Source organism: Arvicola amphibius, chromosome 10 (assembly GCF_903992535.2).
Source record: "Arvicola amphibius chromosome 10, mArvAmp1.2, whole genome shotgun sequence".
In the NCBI taxonomy this organism is placed as follows: Eukaryota; Metazoa; Chordata; class Mammalia; order Rodentia; family Cricetidae; genus Arvicola; species Arvicola amphibius.
Window position 1 is genome coordinate 30,210,812 of NC_052056.1, and position 18,971 is coordinate 30,229,782.

Genomic DNA, 18,971 nt, shown 5'->3' on the forward strand with positions numbered 1-18,971 from the left:
AGGTACTATCTTGGATTTCTGCTGGCTATCTTTCTATCCAAAGTGCTTCCCCTCTTGCCACTGTGAGAATAACTAGCTTAATTTCTTCCCAGATATTTGCTTAAATATTAGTTTCTTCTTGATTTTAAATAAAATATTCTATTTAAAATAAAGCTCTTTCCTATCATGTATTTTGCAATTCTCAATTACCTCCTTCTTCCTAAGATAGGAATATATTATACATTATATATACACATACATATGGATATATTGGAATATAATATGCATAATAGAGCATTATGTTATCCATATATTTATTTTAATGTTTAATTTTATGGTACTCATATTGCTCTACTAGATTGTGAGTTCTAAAATTTTGTACTAACAAGCATATTATTTGCTTCATTTTTCTTAAAGAGTGACTTTCCTTTATTTACTTATATATACTTAATTCCTAAGGCTAATTGTAGTAATTCAGTAAAATTCTGTCAGCTAAGTAAGTTATGATTCATGTCTCTTTCATGTCATATAGACTCTAATTTTAAACTTGTAGTCAAAGGGCTTTGAAGCTCTCATTCACACTGTTTTATAAATCTTCATTAATAATTTTTATTTTAAAAATAATTCTTATTTTTCTTCCTGATATAATTTAGGAATCATTTAAATACATTCCCAAAATTATAAACATATTCTAGCCATCATTTGGAGTATTATTTGCTTACTATTAAATGTATTCTATTACATTAGTTCAGCAAAGCAATGCATGGAAAACATAATATGAAATCATCATCCTATTATAGCTGCCAATATAATTGTGGGACAATAGCAAACTTCTTATAACTTTATAGACACAACCAGAACTGCTGGCTAATCAGGTTTAATATCTCAGGGTATAACTCCTAATAATTTAGCTAACTATATGTTTAGAACTGAATATTAAACCCTTGAATGATTCAGAAAATGTTGAGTTAGGGCCCAGGAATACCCCATTTTAAATATTGCTAAACTGCTGCTATAAGCCAAACGTCATACTTTTTAGAAAAAGTTTAGCATTTGCAGCATATATTTTCCCATAATATAGCAATTACGATCTTAATTTACAGAGATGAAAACATTGCCCATTTAAAGTAATATATATGGAGTAAGTATTAAGAAATATTAATATTTTTAATGTACTGAGTCCATTAGAAGGAAATTTGTTTTTTCAATTCACGTATTTATTCAAAATATTACAGACTTAAAAAGTAAATTATTCTATAATAAATAAATGTATGAGGATGACATTTTCTTTTGATGTATGGATTAAATACATTTTATGAGGTGTATTCACACTTGTGTATGAGTGTGCATGCATCTATATATGTGAGTGTGGAGGCCAGAGAATAACATTGGAAATCTTCCTCTAATGCTCTCTAGCTGACATTTGAATCAGGTATCTCACTGCACTTGGATCCCACTCTCTTGCTCAGGTTTGACTAGCCACAGAGTTTCACAGCTCAGTGTCCATTTGTAAATGAAATGATTGTATATATGGAACTTTTCTGAAAGTCCACAAAGTGTTAGAAGTAATAAATAATCTAAATCCATAAGGTACAAAATAACCATGCAAACACCAGTAGCATTTCTTTCCATTAATAGCAAAGTATTTGTGAAAAATAATATCCTGAAACTGCATAGCTTAATTATAACAATAATTTATACTCCATTAATATTCAACATACTTTTCAAGCATACAAGGATGAAATGCCAATTTTCAATATATGAGGGTGGAAACATAAAGAACAATGAAAGGTTACTTTATCCTAGATCATATGAAAAATCAATACAGATAGCAAATCTATGACTTAGTGTACATTATTTTCAGTTAATGTATGATTTAATAACATCTTTGATAACCATTAATTCAACTTGTAATATCTTCTCACAATTTCCTTTAAAACACTGAGTAAAAATGCAACAGTTGGATAAATTACTAGTGGGAAAGTAACATTTGCTGACTTAAAAGGTATAATTAAAGCACAATTTTTTAACTTTTTACATACCCCTAAGGATACTTTGCTTCAGTTCATTGAATTGAGCTAGAGATGTTGAATCTGCATTCAGAATAATCATGAATCAAATGTTCTACTCAATTTGCATTAAGTAATTTTAAAAGTAAAGTCATCAATGTCAATGTTTTCACCAGGTTTGAAATATTTCATGCATGCAGAAGGCAATCAACACTACATGGAAAATTTCACAACTAAAATCTTTAATATTTCTCTTATTGCTGTGATTTTTAAAAATTCAGTAATTGATTGATAAAAATTCAATCAATATTTTCTCTGTTGTAATCAAAGGGAGTAACTTGACCAGCTAACTGTGGGTATTCAGTTCTTCTATATTACAATGATAACATTAGCTACAACAGTTTCCTTCCCCTTTTAAAGCTGCAGATGTTTAGAACTTTATTTCACCACAAATTAAAGTTAATACTACGCATAGTAAAATGTTGAATACTGCTTAATCAAAAGAGTTAACATAAGTATATATCATTAAAAGTAACTGCATACTACATAAACTAGTTGAACGTTTTTATATATATTAATGATACCCAACAATAAATTCTTATCTTTGAGATTTCAGAATGATGAACATTAATTAATCAAAGACAGCTCATGCTGAAGAAAATGTGAAGTAAGGGGAACAATCATCCACCACTGATGGAAGTGCAAACTGGTTCAGTCACTATGGATATCAGCATGGCAGTTCCCCAAGAAGATGGGAATCAATTCACCTCAAGATCCAGCTATATCACTCTTGGGTATTTGTGCAAAGAATGCCTCATCCTACCACTAAGACACTTGTTCAACCATGTTCATTACTGCTCTATTAATAACAGTCAGGAATTGAAAACAACCTAGATGTCCCTCAATACACAAATAGATAAAGAAAGAGAATGTGATATAGTTACATAAGGGAATATTACTCATCTGTGAAAAAGAAAAGAAATGTGCAGGTAAATTAATGGAACTGGGGAACCTATATCCAGAAAGACAAATGTGGTATGGTATGCCTTGTTTGTGGACATTAGATGCTAAGTCAATTGGTGTGGGACATTGGTCTTTATTCTGTCAATTTCAAATAAATGCTGATTGGCCAGTAGCCAAGCAGGAAGTATAGGTGGGACAACCAGACAGGAAGTAGAGGCAGGTCAGTGAGAACAGGAGAATTCTGGGAAGAAGGAAGTCCTAGTCTGCAGTCATTGTGACCCATCCACAGAAGAAGGAAAATGTGACTGCCTTGTTGAATATAGTACCAAGCCACATGGCTAGCATAGACAAGAATAATGGGTTAATATGTTATAAGAGTTAATAAGAAGCCTGAGCTAATGGGCCAATAAGTTTATAACTAATATAGACCTCTGTGTGATTTCTTTGGGACTTAACAATTGTGGGAACTGGGTAGGGCGGAAACCCCAAACACAACAGTCAATGATAATAAAACTACCAATGACAGACCCACGGGAGTTAGCTATAGAGTAGGGGACTTGGGGAGATCTCCCTAGGAAAGGGAAATAGAATACATAGGTATGGATGGGTTTGCAAGGGTTAGGGGACTAAAGAGGATTAAGTGGAGAGAGGGAGGGAGATGGAGTGATGGGGAGAATATGGGGAGAGACAGCTAATTAAGTGGCATTTGAGGGCTCAAATGGAAACCTAATACAATAGAAGCTTTATTATATGTATATTCAGAAACACACATGCACACACACACACACACACACACACACAAATGAAGGTGATCAAAATGATGTCACCAAACAGTGAGTGATGCAGAGTTCCAATTGGCCATTACCAAATGAAGCTTCCAGTAAAGAACTGGAATGGGTTACATCTGATTGAGTTATTGACCAATGGGATCATATGAATTGTCAAACTACTCAAGTTATTGTGAAGACCATAGGTTGCTCTCCACAAACTGACACCAAGGTCCTATGCTGAAAACAATACCTACACAACTCAGTGAATATGGAGAAATCACGTGGTGCCTACAAAGAATCCTAACCCCTACATGCTATTGGTACAGAGAGAGGTACTCTGCATGCTTCCGAAAGAGAAAGGTAAACACCTAGTAACAACCACCTATAAATAAGATGTCTCTTCAAATCCCTTCCCTCAGGTCTCAGGAAACTGCCCTGAAGAGAAAGTAGAAAGAATGTAAGAGACAGAGGAGATATAGGATACAAAGGAAACAAGGTTTTCTAAATCAGCATGATCTCCACACATTTGAACATCCACAGACTGAGGCAGTATGTACAAGTCTGTATCAGATAGGGACCTAAAGCTGAAAGGTGACATGAACACAGACACCTATCCTAAACCCAGAAGCATTCTCCAATAGAAAGCTACTAGCATGTGAAAATTCAGTTTTCTCCAAGGAAGTCTCACTGGGGAAGCAAACTACCCTTCAGGGTAGGCCACATGCACAGCAGTAGTTGGCCAACAGGTCAACTCAATGCCATTTTTGAGGTCATGGCAGGGCTTTCCTTTTTTATTTTATTTTTTTTATTTATCCATTCAATTATTTACACTTCCTTCCCTCCTCCAAATCCTCTCCCAGGGCTTTCTTTTTTTAAAAAAAAATTGTATTTATTTATTTTTAAATTTTATTCACAATTATATTTTCCTTTCTCTTCTGAACTTACTGGTCCTCTGCATATACTTTATAGCTTCCAGTTGTATCTGCACGGGATCCCAGAATGTATGCACTAGTGGGTCTCTGTTTTTTGTGCCTTCTCCTGAGCTCTTTTCCTTCTGCTTGCTTGTTTTGTCCTATTCCAATGTGTTAGTTTTTGTTTTATCTTATTATATTTTATTTTGTTAGTTTTGTTGTTATATTTTCGAAGCCATTTGTTTCCTAATGAGAGACAGAAAGAGGATGGATCTGGATAGAAGGGATTGGGGAGGAACTAGGAGAATAGAAAGAGGAGAAACCATAATCAGGATACATTATATGAGAAAAAAAATCTATTTTGAATTAAAAAAAAATGTCTCCACAGCCAATTCCCAATCAGTTGCACATCATAAAGAATCATGGAAGACCACTGGAAATCAGAAGCATCTCCACTGATTTATATCAGTTAATATTTCTGTGACAGACAAACAAAAAATAAGGTGGAAAAATTATGAAAACCATATATATTAGAAAATACACGTGTTTTTCTTCTTCATCGTGTATTAGTGGAATATTTTAATAACACTGTAATTTACTATTTTGCACACATGTACATTATTCTTCATGAATAATTCAGTTAGTTATCTTCCTGGTTAACATTGTCAGTTTGACATAAGCAACAGTCATCTGGGAAAGGAAACCTCAACTGTGAAAATGCTTCCATCAGGTTTGCCTGTAGACAAGCCTATAGGTTGTTTTCTTCATTGACACTGATGTAGGTTGGGCCAGCTTCCTGTGCGTGATGCTATCCCTGGGCAGTTGGTCTTTGGTTGTATTAAAAAGCCAGCTAAGCAGGTCAAGGTTAGCAAAACAGTAACCAACATTTCACCACAGTGTCTGTTTCAATTCCTCCCTCCAGGTCCCTGTCCTGCCTTCCCTTCATAATATATTGTAAACTATAAGATGAAATAAACCCATTCTCTCCCCCTCAAAAAATATTGCGTATCTTCTTGTCATACCATTTGAGACACTATAATACTATTTTTTATTGGAAAGTCAACATGTTTAAAAAGAACAATGAAACAATGAGTATCACTAATTCAAAATAAGAAAATATATTCCACATGTCACAGAAAATATAATTAAATATTCTTACATGACAATATTAGCAATTTTAATGGAAACACAGTGAACAAATTGTCATTGATTATTTTTAAAAACTATAACATAGAATTTATGTAAGTATATATACACAGTTCCATGTATATACATCTGCTGAAAATCCCAGTGATTTTCACATATATACTATAAATGTTCTTTATTGCTAAGCCACACCTATGCCATAATCATATTCATAACCTTTGGCCATATTTGTTTCAAATGCTTTGTATGCAAATGCTATACATTTAAGTATAGCAAGTTGCAACAATATTGAAAAAATTAGGAAACATATAATTTTCCAACATATAGAATGAGTGAATGAATGAATGAATGAATGAGAAAAATTTAGATATGTATTTATCTTTGGTGTTTAAGACAAATGAACTTTGTACATCCTACCATTGTTTCTGTGGATAATTTAACTTTAATTAAAAAAGGAAAATACTTGAAAATAAAGTAACTAAGATTTCCTGGTTTAGGATATCTGTGTTGAGAATTTTTTTGGTGCTTCCAACATTGTTATTTATTTTACATGCATTTAATATACATATATACATTATAATATTGCATGCATATTGTATACATTATTTAATTACATTTTAAAAATTCTTATTTCTAGACATTCACAGTGTTGTTTTCTTCAGTTCTTGAGAATGATAAATATATACACACAGATACAATATTATGCTAGGCTATATTATATTACTTATATTTGATTATATGTAATCAAAAGACACAAATTAGCTTGGAATAATGAAGCAGACTGTACTAGGTTAATCGCAAAGTTAGCAGTTGTTAGATGCTTTTCTTGTTAATGCTGGTAATGACATGGTTCCATGTATCTTCTAACAGAAGAGGAACTTCCAGACTTTCTAGGCCTGTTGGCTTCACCAGGCAAAGATGAGATTCTAACATTATTTACTCTGTTTGGGCTTAAGTGGCTTTGCTCAGTCTCCATATGCCAGCTCTCTAGATTAGTCTGAAGAAAAGACCCTTGGGACAGATCCTGGTTATGTGGCATAAAAAAGAATGTTAGTTATGCAGGGCATTCACAAATGTATGCGGTGCCACTCAGTACCATCTACAAAGGGTCCATTTTATAAGTTGTCAAAGAAGCCATTGTGGCAGAATGATACCAGAGAAAAGCTGTCAGTTCCATTCTTAAATTGACATTCCACACATGCTGCCGTCAGCGGACAACCCTTAATGAACTTACTCTCCTTCCTTTCTTTCCCTGCTTCATTTGCTCTCCTCTTTCTTATCTGCTCCTCAAATAGGCATCAGTTGACGATGTATAAAACTGTTGGCAAAGTGGCTTCTGTAAGAGGCCATCCTGTGGGTACACTGACAGCTATTTAAAGAACTTCGGAGGGTGTCATCATGACGTGCTTGTTGTTCAAGTATTCAACAGTGATTGTAACAGAAACTATGACATCTCCTAGGGGACTGTCAATCAAGCATTTGAAGGTTAGGGACAACAAAAACAATAAAAATGCGTGATTTAAGGAAAACAATAAATAGTTCTGAAATCTTATCTGTGAAAAAGGGAAAAGATAACAATGCCTTGTCTGACGCTGTGGAGCTGGACACCCAGCCTGTGATGCTTTTGACAATGAAGAGCAAGAGGCACATGCCTCAGTCTGAAGTAAAGGATGAGACACAAGCTGGCTGTTAATTCTCTTGACATCTCTATTGTGCTCCTAGCCACTGGAGTTACTTGTGCTAAATAACCCATCAATGAAGGGAGTGGCCTGTCACTCTTGTTAATTTGCTATTCTTATTGCTACATATTCTCAAACTTAAATATACCAGGTAGACAGTTTTTCACCCTGCCTGCTGGCAGGTCTCTATGAAGATGACAAGCAAGCAGACAGGGCTCTTGTTCTCAGAATTGTCCTGTTGGGGATATCCAGTGACTGACAGCTGTTGGGCTGGAGGAAAAGGAGATTTTTACATCTGTTTACTGCCTTCAAGTTTCATCATGGCCTCCCATCTGACTATTGTCATTCATAGAAGAGGCAGAATCCTTACCCTTCCAGAGTAGATGCCAAAGAAAAGCAGAACAAGAACTAGAAATAATCAATCTGAGAGAGACAAACTGCGCGTCTAACTTACTGCATAGTGAAAGGATGGAATCAACTCACAGCTAGAATATAGCATTCTTAACATTCTTAGGCAAACATGTCATTCATTGTTGCTATCAAGATGAAACAGAAATCTTAAGTGTTATATGTTCTTGATATAAAAACAATTTTAAAGTGCTCAAATTGTAACTAGACTGATTTGCTTTAACCCATTTATGTCTTATTGCAGATAGCATTACTATATATTTTTTATTGTAGCAATACATTTGTCTAAGCCAAATGGAGATTGTTGTGGCAGTATATTAAAAGATTTACTTACACGTATGCATTTTCAAATAGTATTCTATTTTGTTTTGTTTACTGCTTGACACTCAATCTCATAATCTTGCTGGACAATCATGTAGTAATGTCTCATTTCAAATCAGAAGGAGTAATAGAATTTGAGGCTTATTCAAAACATTAGCAGAGAAAAGATATTGCAGATTTACTTAAATGAAAAAAAAGTTGATGGAATTTCTGTGCCCACTGTGTTATCTAAATCTTTCAGAAAAACATTTCTCTGTAGTATATAATTTATTCAATCTGTGTGGGTATTGTAGTACTATTGAAAAATCTTTCTATCACTTACTGGCTTAAAGGCGATGAGATTTTTAAGTCCTTTGATCCAAAGCTAAATTTTTTATAGTCAATATTACAACACAGATGTATTTTCTAGTTCGAAATGGATTGAGTTATGAATAACCTGAAGAAATAAATCAATATCATTGAATACAGCTTCATATGCTAAGTGAATCTAAAACCTTGAAATATATATTAACCACATATGTAAGGAGCCTCAAATTTAGTATATCTAAGGATTTTTTAAATGAACAAACTACATATGAGTATACATGGATTTCATAAATATTGTTAGTATGTATGCATGCACATATGTATTTTCTTTCATGTCATTCAACAATAAAATAATTTAAAAATGCATATTCTCGTAATAAGCATTTAACTTTTTGTTATGTTAAAACAAGTTTGGTTTCTCTCTTCTACTTTTTGGCCATTATAATTTTGATAGAACTAATACATGGGCACAATGAAACAAAAGACAATTGCTATAAGGAAATCAAGCTAGAACTGAGTTGAAAGACTCTTCCCTGCTGGCTAGCTTCAATACTTCCAGAAGATGTTACTCATACAACTAGGGCAGCAAAGACACCTGGGGCCTTACCTGGACAGGAACCTTTCTATGCCAAAGAGCATTCCATTTTGTAAAACACTTCCATTTTTGTTGAACAGTGACAATTCTTTTTTTATTGATATTTATTGAGCTATACATTTTTCTATGCTCCCCTCCCTTCCTCTCCCCTCCACCCTTCAACCTTCCCACAAGGTCCCCATGCTCCCAATTTACTCAGGAGATCTTGTCTTTTTCTACTTCCCATGTAGATTGGATCTATGTAAGGCTCTCTTAGTGTTCTCATTGTTGTCTAAATTCTCTGGGATTGTGGTTTGTAGGCTTGTTTTCTTTGCCTTATGTTTTAAAAATACCTATGAGTGAGTTCGTGTGATAATTGTCTTTCTGTGTCTGGTAATACCACTTTTGGGTATATATCCAAAGGAAGCTCAATCGTGCACAAGGACATGTGCTGAACTATGTTCATAGCAGCTTTGTTTGTCATAGCCAGAACCTGGAAACAACCTAAGTGGCCCTTGATGGAAGGATGGATAAGGAAAACATGGTTCACAATGGAGTACTACACAGCAGAGCAGGGACAATTCTTAAAAGTACAACAATTAGGTCCCTAGACATAAACTAACTTGTTTCTATGGATTTTTGCCTCCCCTGACCTGTGGAATGGCCAGCTAGAAAAGATGCTTATTTTATCTAATTTTCTTATTTTACCTAACTGCTTATGGGTTTCTCCTAGCAAGGGCCAACCCATGCCAAAAACAAAAACATAACAAAACAAAACAAAATAGTAAAATTTCAAACTTCCACATTCCCACCCTTTAAATACCCTAGCTTATAAGAGAATGGTGGGCTCAGCTCTTATTGCTACAGACACCCTCCAAATTATTTCTCCCCAAAATGAGAGTCTGAACTATCTTAAGTCACTCAGCCCCTTGTCTGCCTGTCCTTTTCACTGACCTTTCACCTATGACTTGTAACACCAAACAAGATGTGTCATTCCATGTGAAACACTACGAGTAAAATAGGGATAACCATCCAATCTTGCCTGGCACTCTCCACAAGAGAAAATTCAAACCTGTTATTATAAACACAGTTTAGAAAGCATGGCTGCAGGGGTATTAGTCCTAGAAAAAAATTTACTACCCTTTTTAGGCAATTTGTAATTGTCTTAAGTTGCCGTCTAAAGACTTATATTCATGGGCAAATAAATGATACTCATTGACTAATAAGAGAATCTTTTCTTTGCATTATGTAGCAGCAAATTAAAGAGGATTCAAGGTTCATATGGATAAATAATGGCTGAATATCCAGACATAAACAGGATATTTATGTCATCTTCTCTGAGGCTCAGGGAATGCTTTGGAAGAGAGAATAGAAACAATATAAGAAACAGAAGACAGAAAGAGGAACAGTGAAATGCTGTTTTTTGTATTCCTCAGCCAGTTGAGTCATGACTCCCACTAACTGTGACTTGATACAACTGTGCCTCTGGATAGTTGATAAGGGATCATGGAGAGACCCGTGTAATCTTTACTCCTTCTAGGTGAACTACAAGATACAGATGGATTCTGAACATGAAGAAAAGTCTATGTCTCCAGTTGTTTCTCACAGAGAAGAATATCAGTGTCCCACAGACAGTTCCATGTTTATGGTCACATATATGGCCCTGATTACGCTCAATGGACATAGATAGATAGAAATCAGTGTTTAAAGGGGATTTGTAGAAAGACAGAAAAAGTTAATAGGAGTGGGAGGGAGACTAACTGGAATATTACAATAATCAGAATATATTTTATACGTATATAACATTATAAAGGAACAAATTCAGTAAAAGATAAAAAATTTAAAAAAGAAAGATAAAAGACAAAAAATATTATTAGAGTGATATTTATTTTGTTTCTGTTTTTCTTGTTCACTCTCTAAGTACAAAAATCCTTCAGAATGATTGTTGAGAAATGTTTATGCTTTATGTAAGAAGAAAACAAGAAAACCTAACCTTGAGAAACGACTCAACAGTTAAGATTACTTGTTCTTCCAGTGGACTCAGGTTCCATTATTACCAGCACCTAGATGGTAGCTCACAAGCATACCGTTCCAAGGGATATGACACTCTCTTCTGGCATCTACAAACACATGGGATATACATACATACATGCAGGCAAGATCACTCACCCTCATAAAGTAAAAGTACATAAATAAAACTAAACAAAAATTTTTATAAGAAAACAAGAGTAACCTCTAATGCAGAATCATCTGTCCAGTTCTGTTTCTACATCACTATAAACACAATGCATTTGTGACTTGATTAGGAATCCTACATTGTTTATTTTATAAAACACATATTAACATAAACACAAGTTTATTGAATGCAATTATGAAGTTATATGGCAGAGAGTTCTTGAAATTATTTTAGTATGCATGTCTAATATGATTTTCAAAATTTGCATGTCAAATTTATACAATTCGTTATTCAATCACCTGTTTATTCAGCAAAGGAACAATGATACAATAGTCTTGTATTACTGGGATAGAGCAACAAATAAAATTAACCTAGCCTCACATGGAGCATACAGTGGAGAACAAGGGAAAGTAATTAACGGATTGATAAATTCTATGATTATCAGAAAATGATGGGGAAAATAAAACATAAGTAAAGATAGTGACTTTAGGCCAAATGGTTTATGAAAATGTTTGAGAAGATAAGACTAAAGAATTGAGCCAAGTAGATATTAGGTAACTGCATGTCTAATAAAGGCGAGAGCTTGAAAACACTCCTGAGACCACATTCAACCTATGATAATTCAGGAAGATGAGGGCTATAGTTTAAAAACAAGGCCAGAGATAAGTGACAACAAAAATTAAGTCAATGCCTTTTGCCTGCAAGGCCATATTTTAAAATTAATAATAGCTAACTCTAGCCACTTTATCCTAACCAGTCATACTTAAAGAAAGAAGCAGAGTGAATAAATTCTTGGCACTATAGAATTTTATGATACCCATTTCCATCCTTCACTTCTTTCCCTGGACTCCTTACCTTATAATGGCTATGCCTAACCAACACACATGACTTCAGACATTTAATAAATCATCGTTGAATCTAGTTAATCTCTACCTCAAGAATTCAAAGATATTTTGAAAGATAACATAAATGTACTTAGGAATTTGTATATTCTAGATGGGTGTATTGACACTTTAGAAATAGTTCTACATTGACATTCATAAAATACAATATTTGTGGGGATTCCAGGACTGTGATCAAACTTCACAGCATTAGCTCAGGCCATTTTTTAAGTTGTGGGTCATAGTACCACATGGGCTTGTATAACTGAATGTGGGGGGCCGTCTTGAAAATTTACAAACAGTGAAAGTTTTATGAACATACAATGACTAAAAAAGTATTCAAAATCAAGTATGTAATGAGTTCAAGGTGCCTCTGGGACTGTTTTCCCCGGTCACATGGTAAATTTTCATTTCAGCCCTGGTTCTAAACACTCACATGTACACTTCATCCTTGTGTGTTAGATCTTGCAGTGTTTTTACTTTCCATACAAGAGTTTCTCCTCTAACAGAAATAGCAGTTTAATTAAAGGAAACAAAAATAGTATGTTTCTATCACCTTTCCTCAGTATATATGAAATTAGTAAATGTTTGAAGTGGATTTATAAAATGTTTGACCTTTCAAAATTCCTTTTGAATTGCTAACCTGAGGTTAGGATAGAATTTTCAACAATTTCTTAATTAGCTCTAAATATACTTCTGTCATTTGTATTATATAGTTGTGCAAAGAAGGGTTCTCGGCATTGAATATGAAAAAAAAACAAAATGTACCTCATCTCCCCCTCCCAAGGTTCAAGGATCATTGAAGAAGTGGGGACAGAAAGATTATAAGAGCCAGAAGCAATGAATGATAGCTGGCAACATCGTCTTCTGAACACAGCAGGGAAATTAAACTCACAGTGGTTGTAACAGCATACACAAATCCTGTGGAAGTCAGAGCCAAACCAAAACCCAACCTGGAGAGAGCAGTTGGGCAAACAATCCCACCCCTAACTGTAGAGCTATTGATAACTCTTAGCTGCTGGGAGAGGCAGTATCAATTTCTTCTAAGAGTGTAGGCACTAGTAAGTCAACCATGATTCAGTGGAAGACCACACATCAAGAATATCTGGGAGAACAATTTGGTTTTGACAAAAAGTGTGCATGGGAGATTATGAAGCTGATTGGGTAGAGAAGGGCAAAGGGTAGTGGATCTTGGAAGAGTTGGGGATATTGGGGATTGGTGGTAGCAACTTTGATCTAGCCACATTGTTGGAAATTCTTAAAAAATTAATGGAGGAAAAAGAAAACCAAAATATTGATCAACTTTGAAAACTTTAGGATGCTGTGTCTTCTTTATTTAAAGATGTCAAGGCTTAATTCTTTATCTAAAAGGAAACAGGGATGCAAACACATGCATTGCATTTGTATTCTGCTTTGTTTTTGTCTTTACTAAATGGTAAAATGACATGAACACCAACATGTTTTAAAATAAAAGTATTTCTTAGGAGTCATCAAAAATGTTTGACTTTGTATCAGTTTTACACTCCAGTATACTTGCAGTCAAGCAGAAGTTTCTTAATCAAAAGGCTGTCATGAATGGAAAAGAATGTAAAAACTCTGGCCTAAAATATAATAAATTCCAACAAGTCAAAGAGTATATTTGCTTTAATTTGAAAATTGTTACTTTAAAGAATAATAATCAAATCAATGTAGGCCTATAAAATAGACTTCACTGGAATCATATGCAGAGCCAAAGTACAAGCTGCTATTTATGATGCACAGTGTTTTTGTTCATTACTGAGTGGCAAAATCAAGAACCTAAAGACTTCAATAGAAGGAGTATTGATTAGAAGCAGCTTTCCCTGTCTTCTGTGCAGTTCATTGATGTTGTGATTAAATTTCTTTTGTCATGTATTGATAATAGTGTTAATAATAATTGAATATGTTAGTTATGAAATAAGCTTAATTCAATGGCAAGATGAACAATATAATTATTCCTTATTTTGCAACAAACTGCCTTTTCCTTTTCAATGTAGGAAATACAATCTTGTGTTCTTCTTCAACACTGTAATAGTATCTAATTAATGAGATTACCTAAAGAATGAACACATTAATTTAGTAGGACTGAAGACTTAGGAGCTATCATAGTCTCTCTCTCTCTCTCTCTCTCTCTCTCTCTCTCTCTCTCTCTCTCTCTCTCTCTCTCTCTCTCTCTCTCTTTCTCCCTCTTTCTGGTATGGCAGCATTTTTTTACTTTGATATATGAAGAACAAAAATGTAATTTTTATGTTTCTTAGAGTACAAGCAGGACTTGTGCCTGATGAGGCCCTCTCCTTCATAGAGAGGCCCTCTGTGTTTCCTTGTGTAATACCGCCAATGTGTCCTCATGGGGTGACACTTCTGAGAAACCTTCATAGGGGAATTGAGCATATTCCCAAGGATGGAGTCCTCATGACTTAAACTACTTTTGAAGTGACTGTGAAAGTTTTACTCTTGAATGGGGAATTGAATCTCAACATGAAGCCTGGAAGGACACAGTCTTCCAAACCATCCCAGCAGGTAAGATTTGAGTGTATGATTTGAGAGAATACAATAGAAATAGGACGAGAAATCTGAAAGCCCTTTAGAAAGTTTCTCCTGGAATGTGAAGACAGCAGGACGTCAGCATCAGTAAATCATAGGACATCTAGAGGAAGAAAGCAACAATGGAATCAGAGAAATGTGAAGGACCCAGACACAGGACCCTTTGGGTTACTTTAACGACTATACTCTGAAAAAGAGATGGACATACTGAGGAGTTTGAAGAATAGTTACATAATTTTCTTGGGTTTCAAAAAGTAATAATTTGACTTCTACTTTACAAATACAACAAAGGGAACCATGACTGGATGAAGGGAAGAAAATTCAGGGAGAGATAACAGTAGGGACAGAGAATAAAGATCTTTAAAAATATACTATATGAAACAAATATTAGGGCAATATCTTAAATTTTTGAGGTTGACCCACACTAACACATGTGTCTTTAATGCCTGCTCTTGTGAAGTGAAAGCTGGCTGGCACATTTCAAATCCAAGCACAGACTAAGCTACAAAGTAAAGGAATTATTCACTAAGCAAAAATTAAGTTGAATTAAATTTCAGAGAATCTGTAGAAACAAACACAGGGAGCAAAAATGACGAGGAAATGGGAAAATAAAATTTTGTTTAGCAACATGAGTGTCCTTGGAAGCATTTGCTGTGGGACAATGGTCTTTTATCCTGTCACTTGTATTATTTTTAATAAAATGCTGATTGGCCAGCAGCCAGGCAGGAAGTATAGGCTGGTGGACCAGTCAGGAAGTAGAGGCAGGGTAATGCGAATGCTGAGAAGAGGGAAGTGTAGTCTGCAATCATGACCCAGCCTCAGAGGAAGCAAGATGTGACTGCCTTGCCATAAAAGACATGTGACTAACTCAGACAATTTTTATGGGCTAATGTAAGTTATAAGAATTAGTAAATAAAAAGCCTGAGCTAATAGTCCAATCAGTTTATAACTAATGTAGACCTCTGTGTGATTCTTTGGGACTTAATGGCTGCAGGACCGGGTAGGACAGAAAACCTTGGTCAACAAGGGTTGACTATAATGGTTCCACCACAAAAAGAGCTAAGTAAGATCTACTTGGAATAAATCAAGAAACATTATCAGAGGGGAATTAAAAGAAAGTGTTATAGATAAACCTTAATATCTTCTAGAGAGGATCAGCGGTAATGTAGTTCAGAAAAGCTTTTACCCAGATGTACGTGTATACATGCATACATACATGCATACATAGAGTTTGTATGTGTTTGTGTGTATATATATAGAGATAATATGTATGCACACAAAAACATGCATAACCCATGTCTTACTGCACATAGGGAGGACAAAGGACCACATACAGAAGACAGTTCTCTCCATTTTGTTGGTTCCAGGAATCTAACTTGGGTCATCAGGCTTGGCAGCAAGCATCCAATTCACAAAGCCACCTAACTAATTCATAGAAATTCTTCTAACACTGATTGTCTTTATACATTTTTTAAAAAAAGATTCAATAATGATAAAAATTTTGATCAGTTCAAGTAAGTGTAAAAATTTTCAAGCCATGTTTATTAATTAAAATGAAGAGTTGAAATAAAGTACAAAAGAAGAGAAATCAGTTTAAAGGATATTGCAGATGGCTTCTTCCTAGTAACAGGATAAATGGCAGACTATGTGCTTGCTATGCTAGCTGAAAGAGAAAGAAGCAAGCAGCATGAGAATGAATGGTCAACAGACTACAAACAAAAGAAGGAATTTGCACAAGTGCATATGAAGTGAGGGCTATCAGCCTATGGTGCCTTCCTTTTCAATCACTCACTAGCAGGTTCAGGGAGGACTGAATAAAATTCACCTGCATCCGAGGATTCATTAGACAAGAAAGCACTGAAAATCAAAGGACAAAACTATTAGTGTGATTTTTCAAGGTAGTGACTATGTTGAGGATAATGAAAAGTTCTATCAAAATATGCTATATTTCAGTGTAATGGAATAGTATTTGATTGGGTGTCAACTTTACTGTTTTGATGGAAAATAAGAGTCAAAAAATGCTTGAAATCAAAATTGTCAGCGATCAGTTATATGAACTACTTTGCATTCATGGGAGTAATATTTAAAATATATAAATGTTCCTTGCTGTAAAAATTTCTACAACCAGTAGCCTTTAAGTTACCCACCCACTTGGGTGTGGCCTCTCATACTATAAATGCCAACATAAAGTGTGCATCTGGTGCATCTGGCCTCTCTCTTCTGGCTGTGGGATACAGTTGTTGTTCCCAGTTTGAGCAGAGGACTGTGATCTTTGAGTCTACCCTCAAATAAATAACCCTATACTATACTCAATTCTGAGCTAGTGTGTGATTTCTTATTAGCATCTGTCTTCAACTGGTGCCCACGTGGATCTGAACTCAAAATCTACTGGGTGAACTGGCTTAAAGGCCTAACAGTTCCACAGCCCAGAAAGTCTCCCATCCCTACCTGATTGGATTGTTTTTTTACCTACTGTTAGGAATATTTCCTAAGAGAGCTCTCTGAAGACGCAAAAATTCCCAATCAAGACAAATCAAAACAAGCCAAATTAAGAAATATCTAGGTTTAACGGGAGATCTGCACTCTTGGGTGGCCCCAAGAAGGAAACCGGGAAGCCACAGGAAAGCGACCCTGGGAGGAAGAAAGGAGGACCACATGTTCTTCTTTTGGGGGATCACTTAAGTACCCTGGGAAGTGGTCCTGACCTGCTGGGATTTGAAGTCCAGACCAGGCCTGGGGGCTGGGATAGATGTGAGGGACTGGGACCTACGCTCCCAACCTAACACCTACTAAGCAGTATTTTGTAAACCCCCCACCACAGCAGAGCTAACTGCTTGAGGCAACTTGGAAATTCTCCAAGCTCACACACATTTCCCCCCACCACTGCTGTGTTCCCCACTGCATGGCGACTCGGGCAGCTTCTAGTTTGTGTTCCCTGCTCATGAGTTCAGGGCTTCTTGCTCCATGTACAGAATTGATTTAATTGCTTTTAATTTGTCAAGCAAAGACTATTTCAGTATTTAACGAGCACTAAGGTGGGAAACCAAAGCAGTGCTGAAGGGTACATGGTTCCATGGGTTGTGCAGACACTAGTTGCAACTCTGCAAACACAACATCTGCTGGACAATAAAGATTATTACACCTAAAACAATTTACCAGACCATATAACAGGTAAATAATTTACTTACACTTGAAAGTTATACAATGGCAGACAGTATTACCATTGAGAATTTTAGTAGCCTTTTTGCGAATACAATGGACAGTATTCTGCAAGATTTATATGGTTATTGTGATACATCCATTTATAAGATATTGTGACCCAGTTTTTTTCTTTCTTATTTTTTTTTTTTAAGATAGGGTTTCTCTGTATATCCATGGCTGTCCTGGAACTAGCTCTTTAAACCAGATTGGCCTCAAACTCATAGAGATCTGCCTGCCTCTGCCTCCCAAGTGCTGGGATTAAAGACCTGCGCCACCACGACCTGGCTATGTGTAGCCCAGGCTGGCCTCGAACTCATGATCTTCCTGCCTCTGCCTCCTTCAGCAATCCTACCGGTGTGAGCCATCACAACTGGCCAGCTTTTTTCTTCATATTATATCCTTAAGAAAATGGTTTGATAACAGAGTCAAGAATGAAGCACTTTTAAAAACAATGCAATCTTACAGACTAATAATGAACAGCTAGTCGACAGGATTAATAACATCAAAAATCAAAAGTAATCTGAAAAATTGACACTATTGAAAAAGGTAACATTACTCTGATAGACAAAACTGAATCTATGTCAAAGGGTACTGAGTAATTATCTGAAAGAATTCATACTGTTGAATTTGACAATCAAAATTTGTTTAAAGTTATGATGTTAGCAGATAGAGTAACACTCCAGAAAGTCAATCTGCATGATAATGTATAAGTATGAGATGTTATCTTTAAAGGAGAAACTTCAGACCTTGGAATAACATGTGCAGAATGAGGACCAGAGACTTGGTGCCTCCATGAAATCACTAGAAATATATACAGACCAGGAGATTGAGGCTTTACAAAAGACAGTAGTAAAAAAAGATTTGAAATGATTGAGGAAATTATTGGAGCTGATGAGCAGGAAAAGAAGGTACAAGGACAGGATTTAACATTACCAGTATCCATCAGAGATGACTTACCCAGGGTTTTAGCTTCCTGCCCTGTAATCTACTCTGACAAAGCCTCAAGTTCTAAAGGTCCAAAAGGATCCAAAGAAGGTAGATGGATACTTATAGGAATTAATGACCCAAAAGAAAATAAGCAAGCT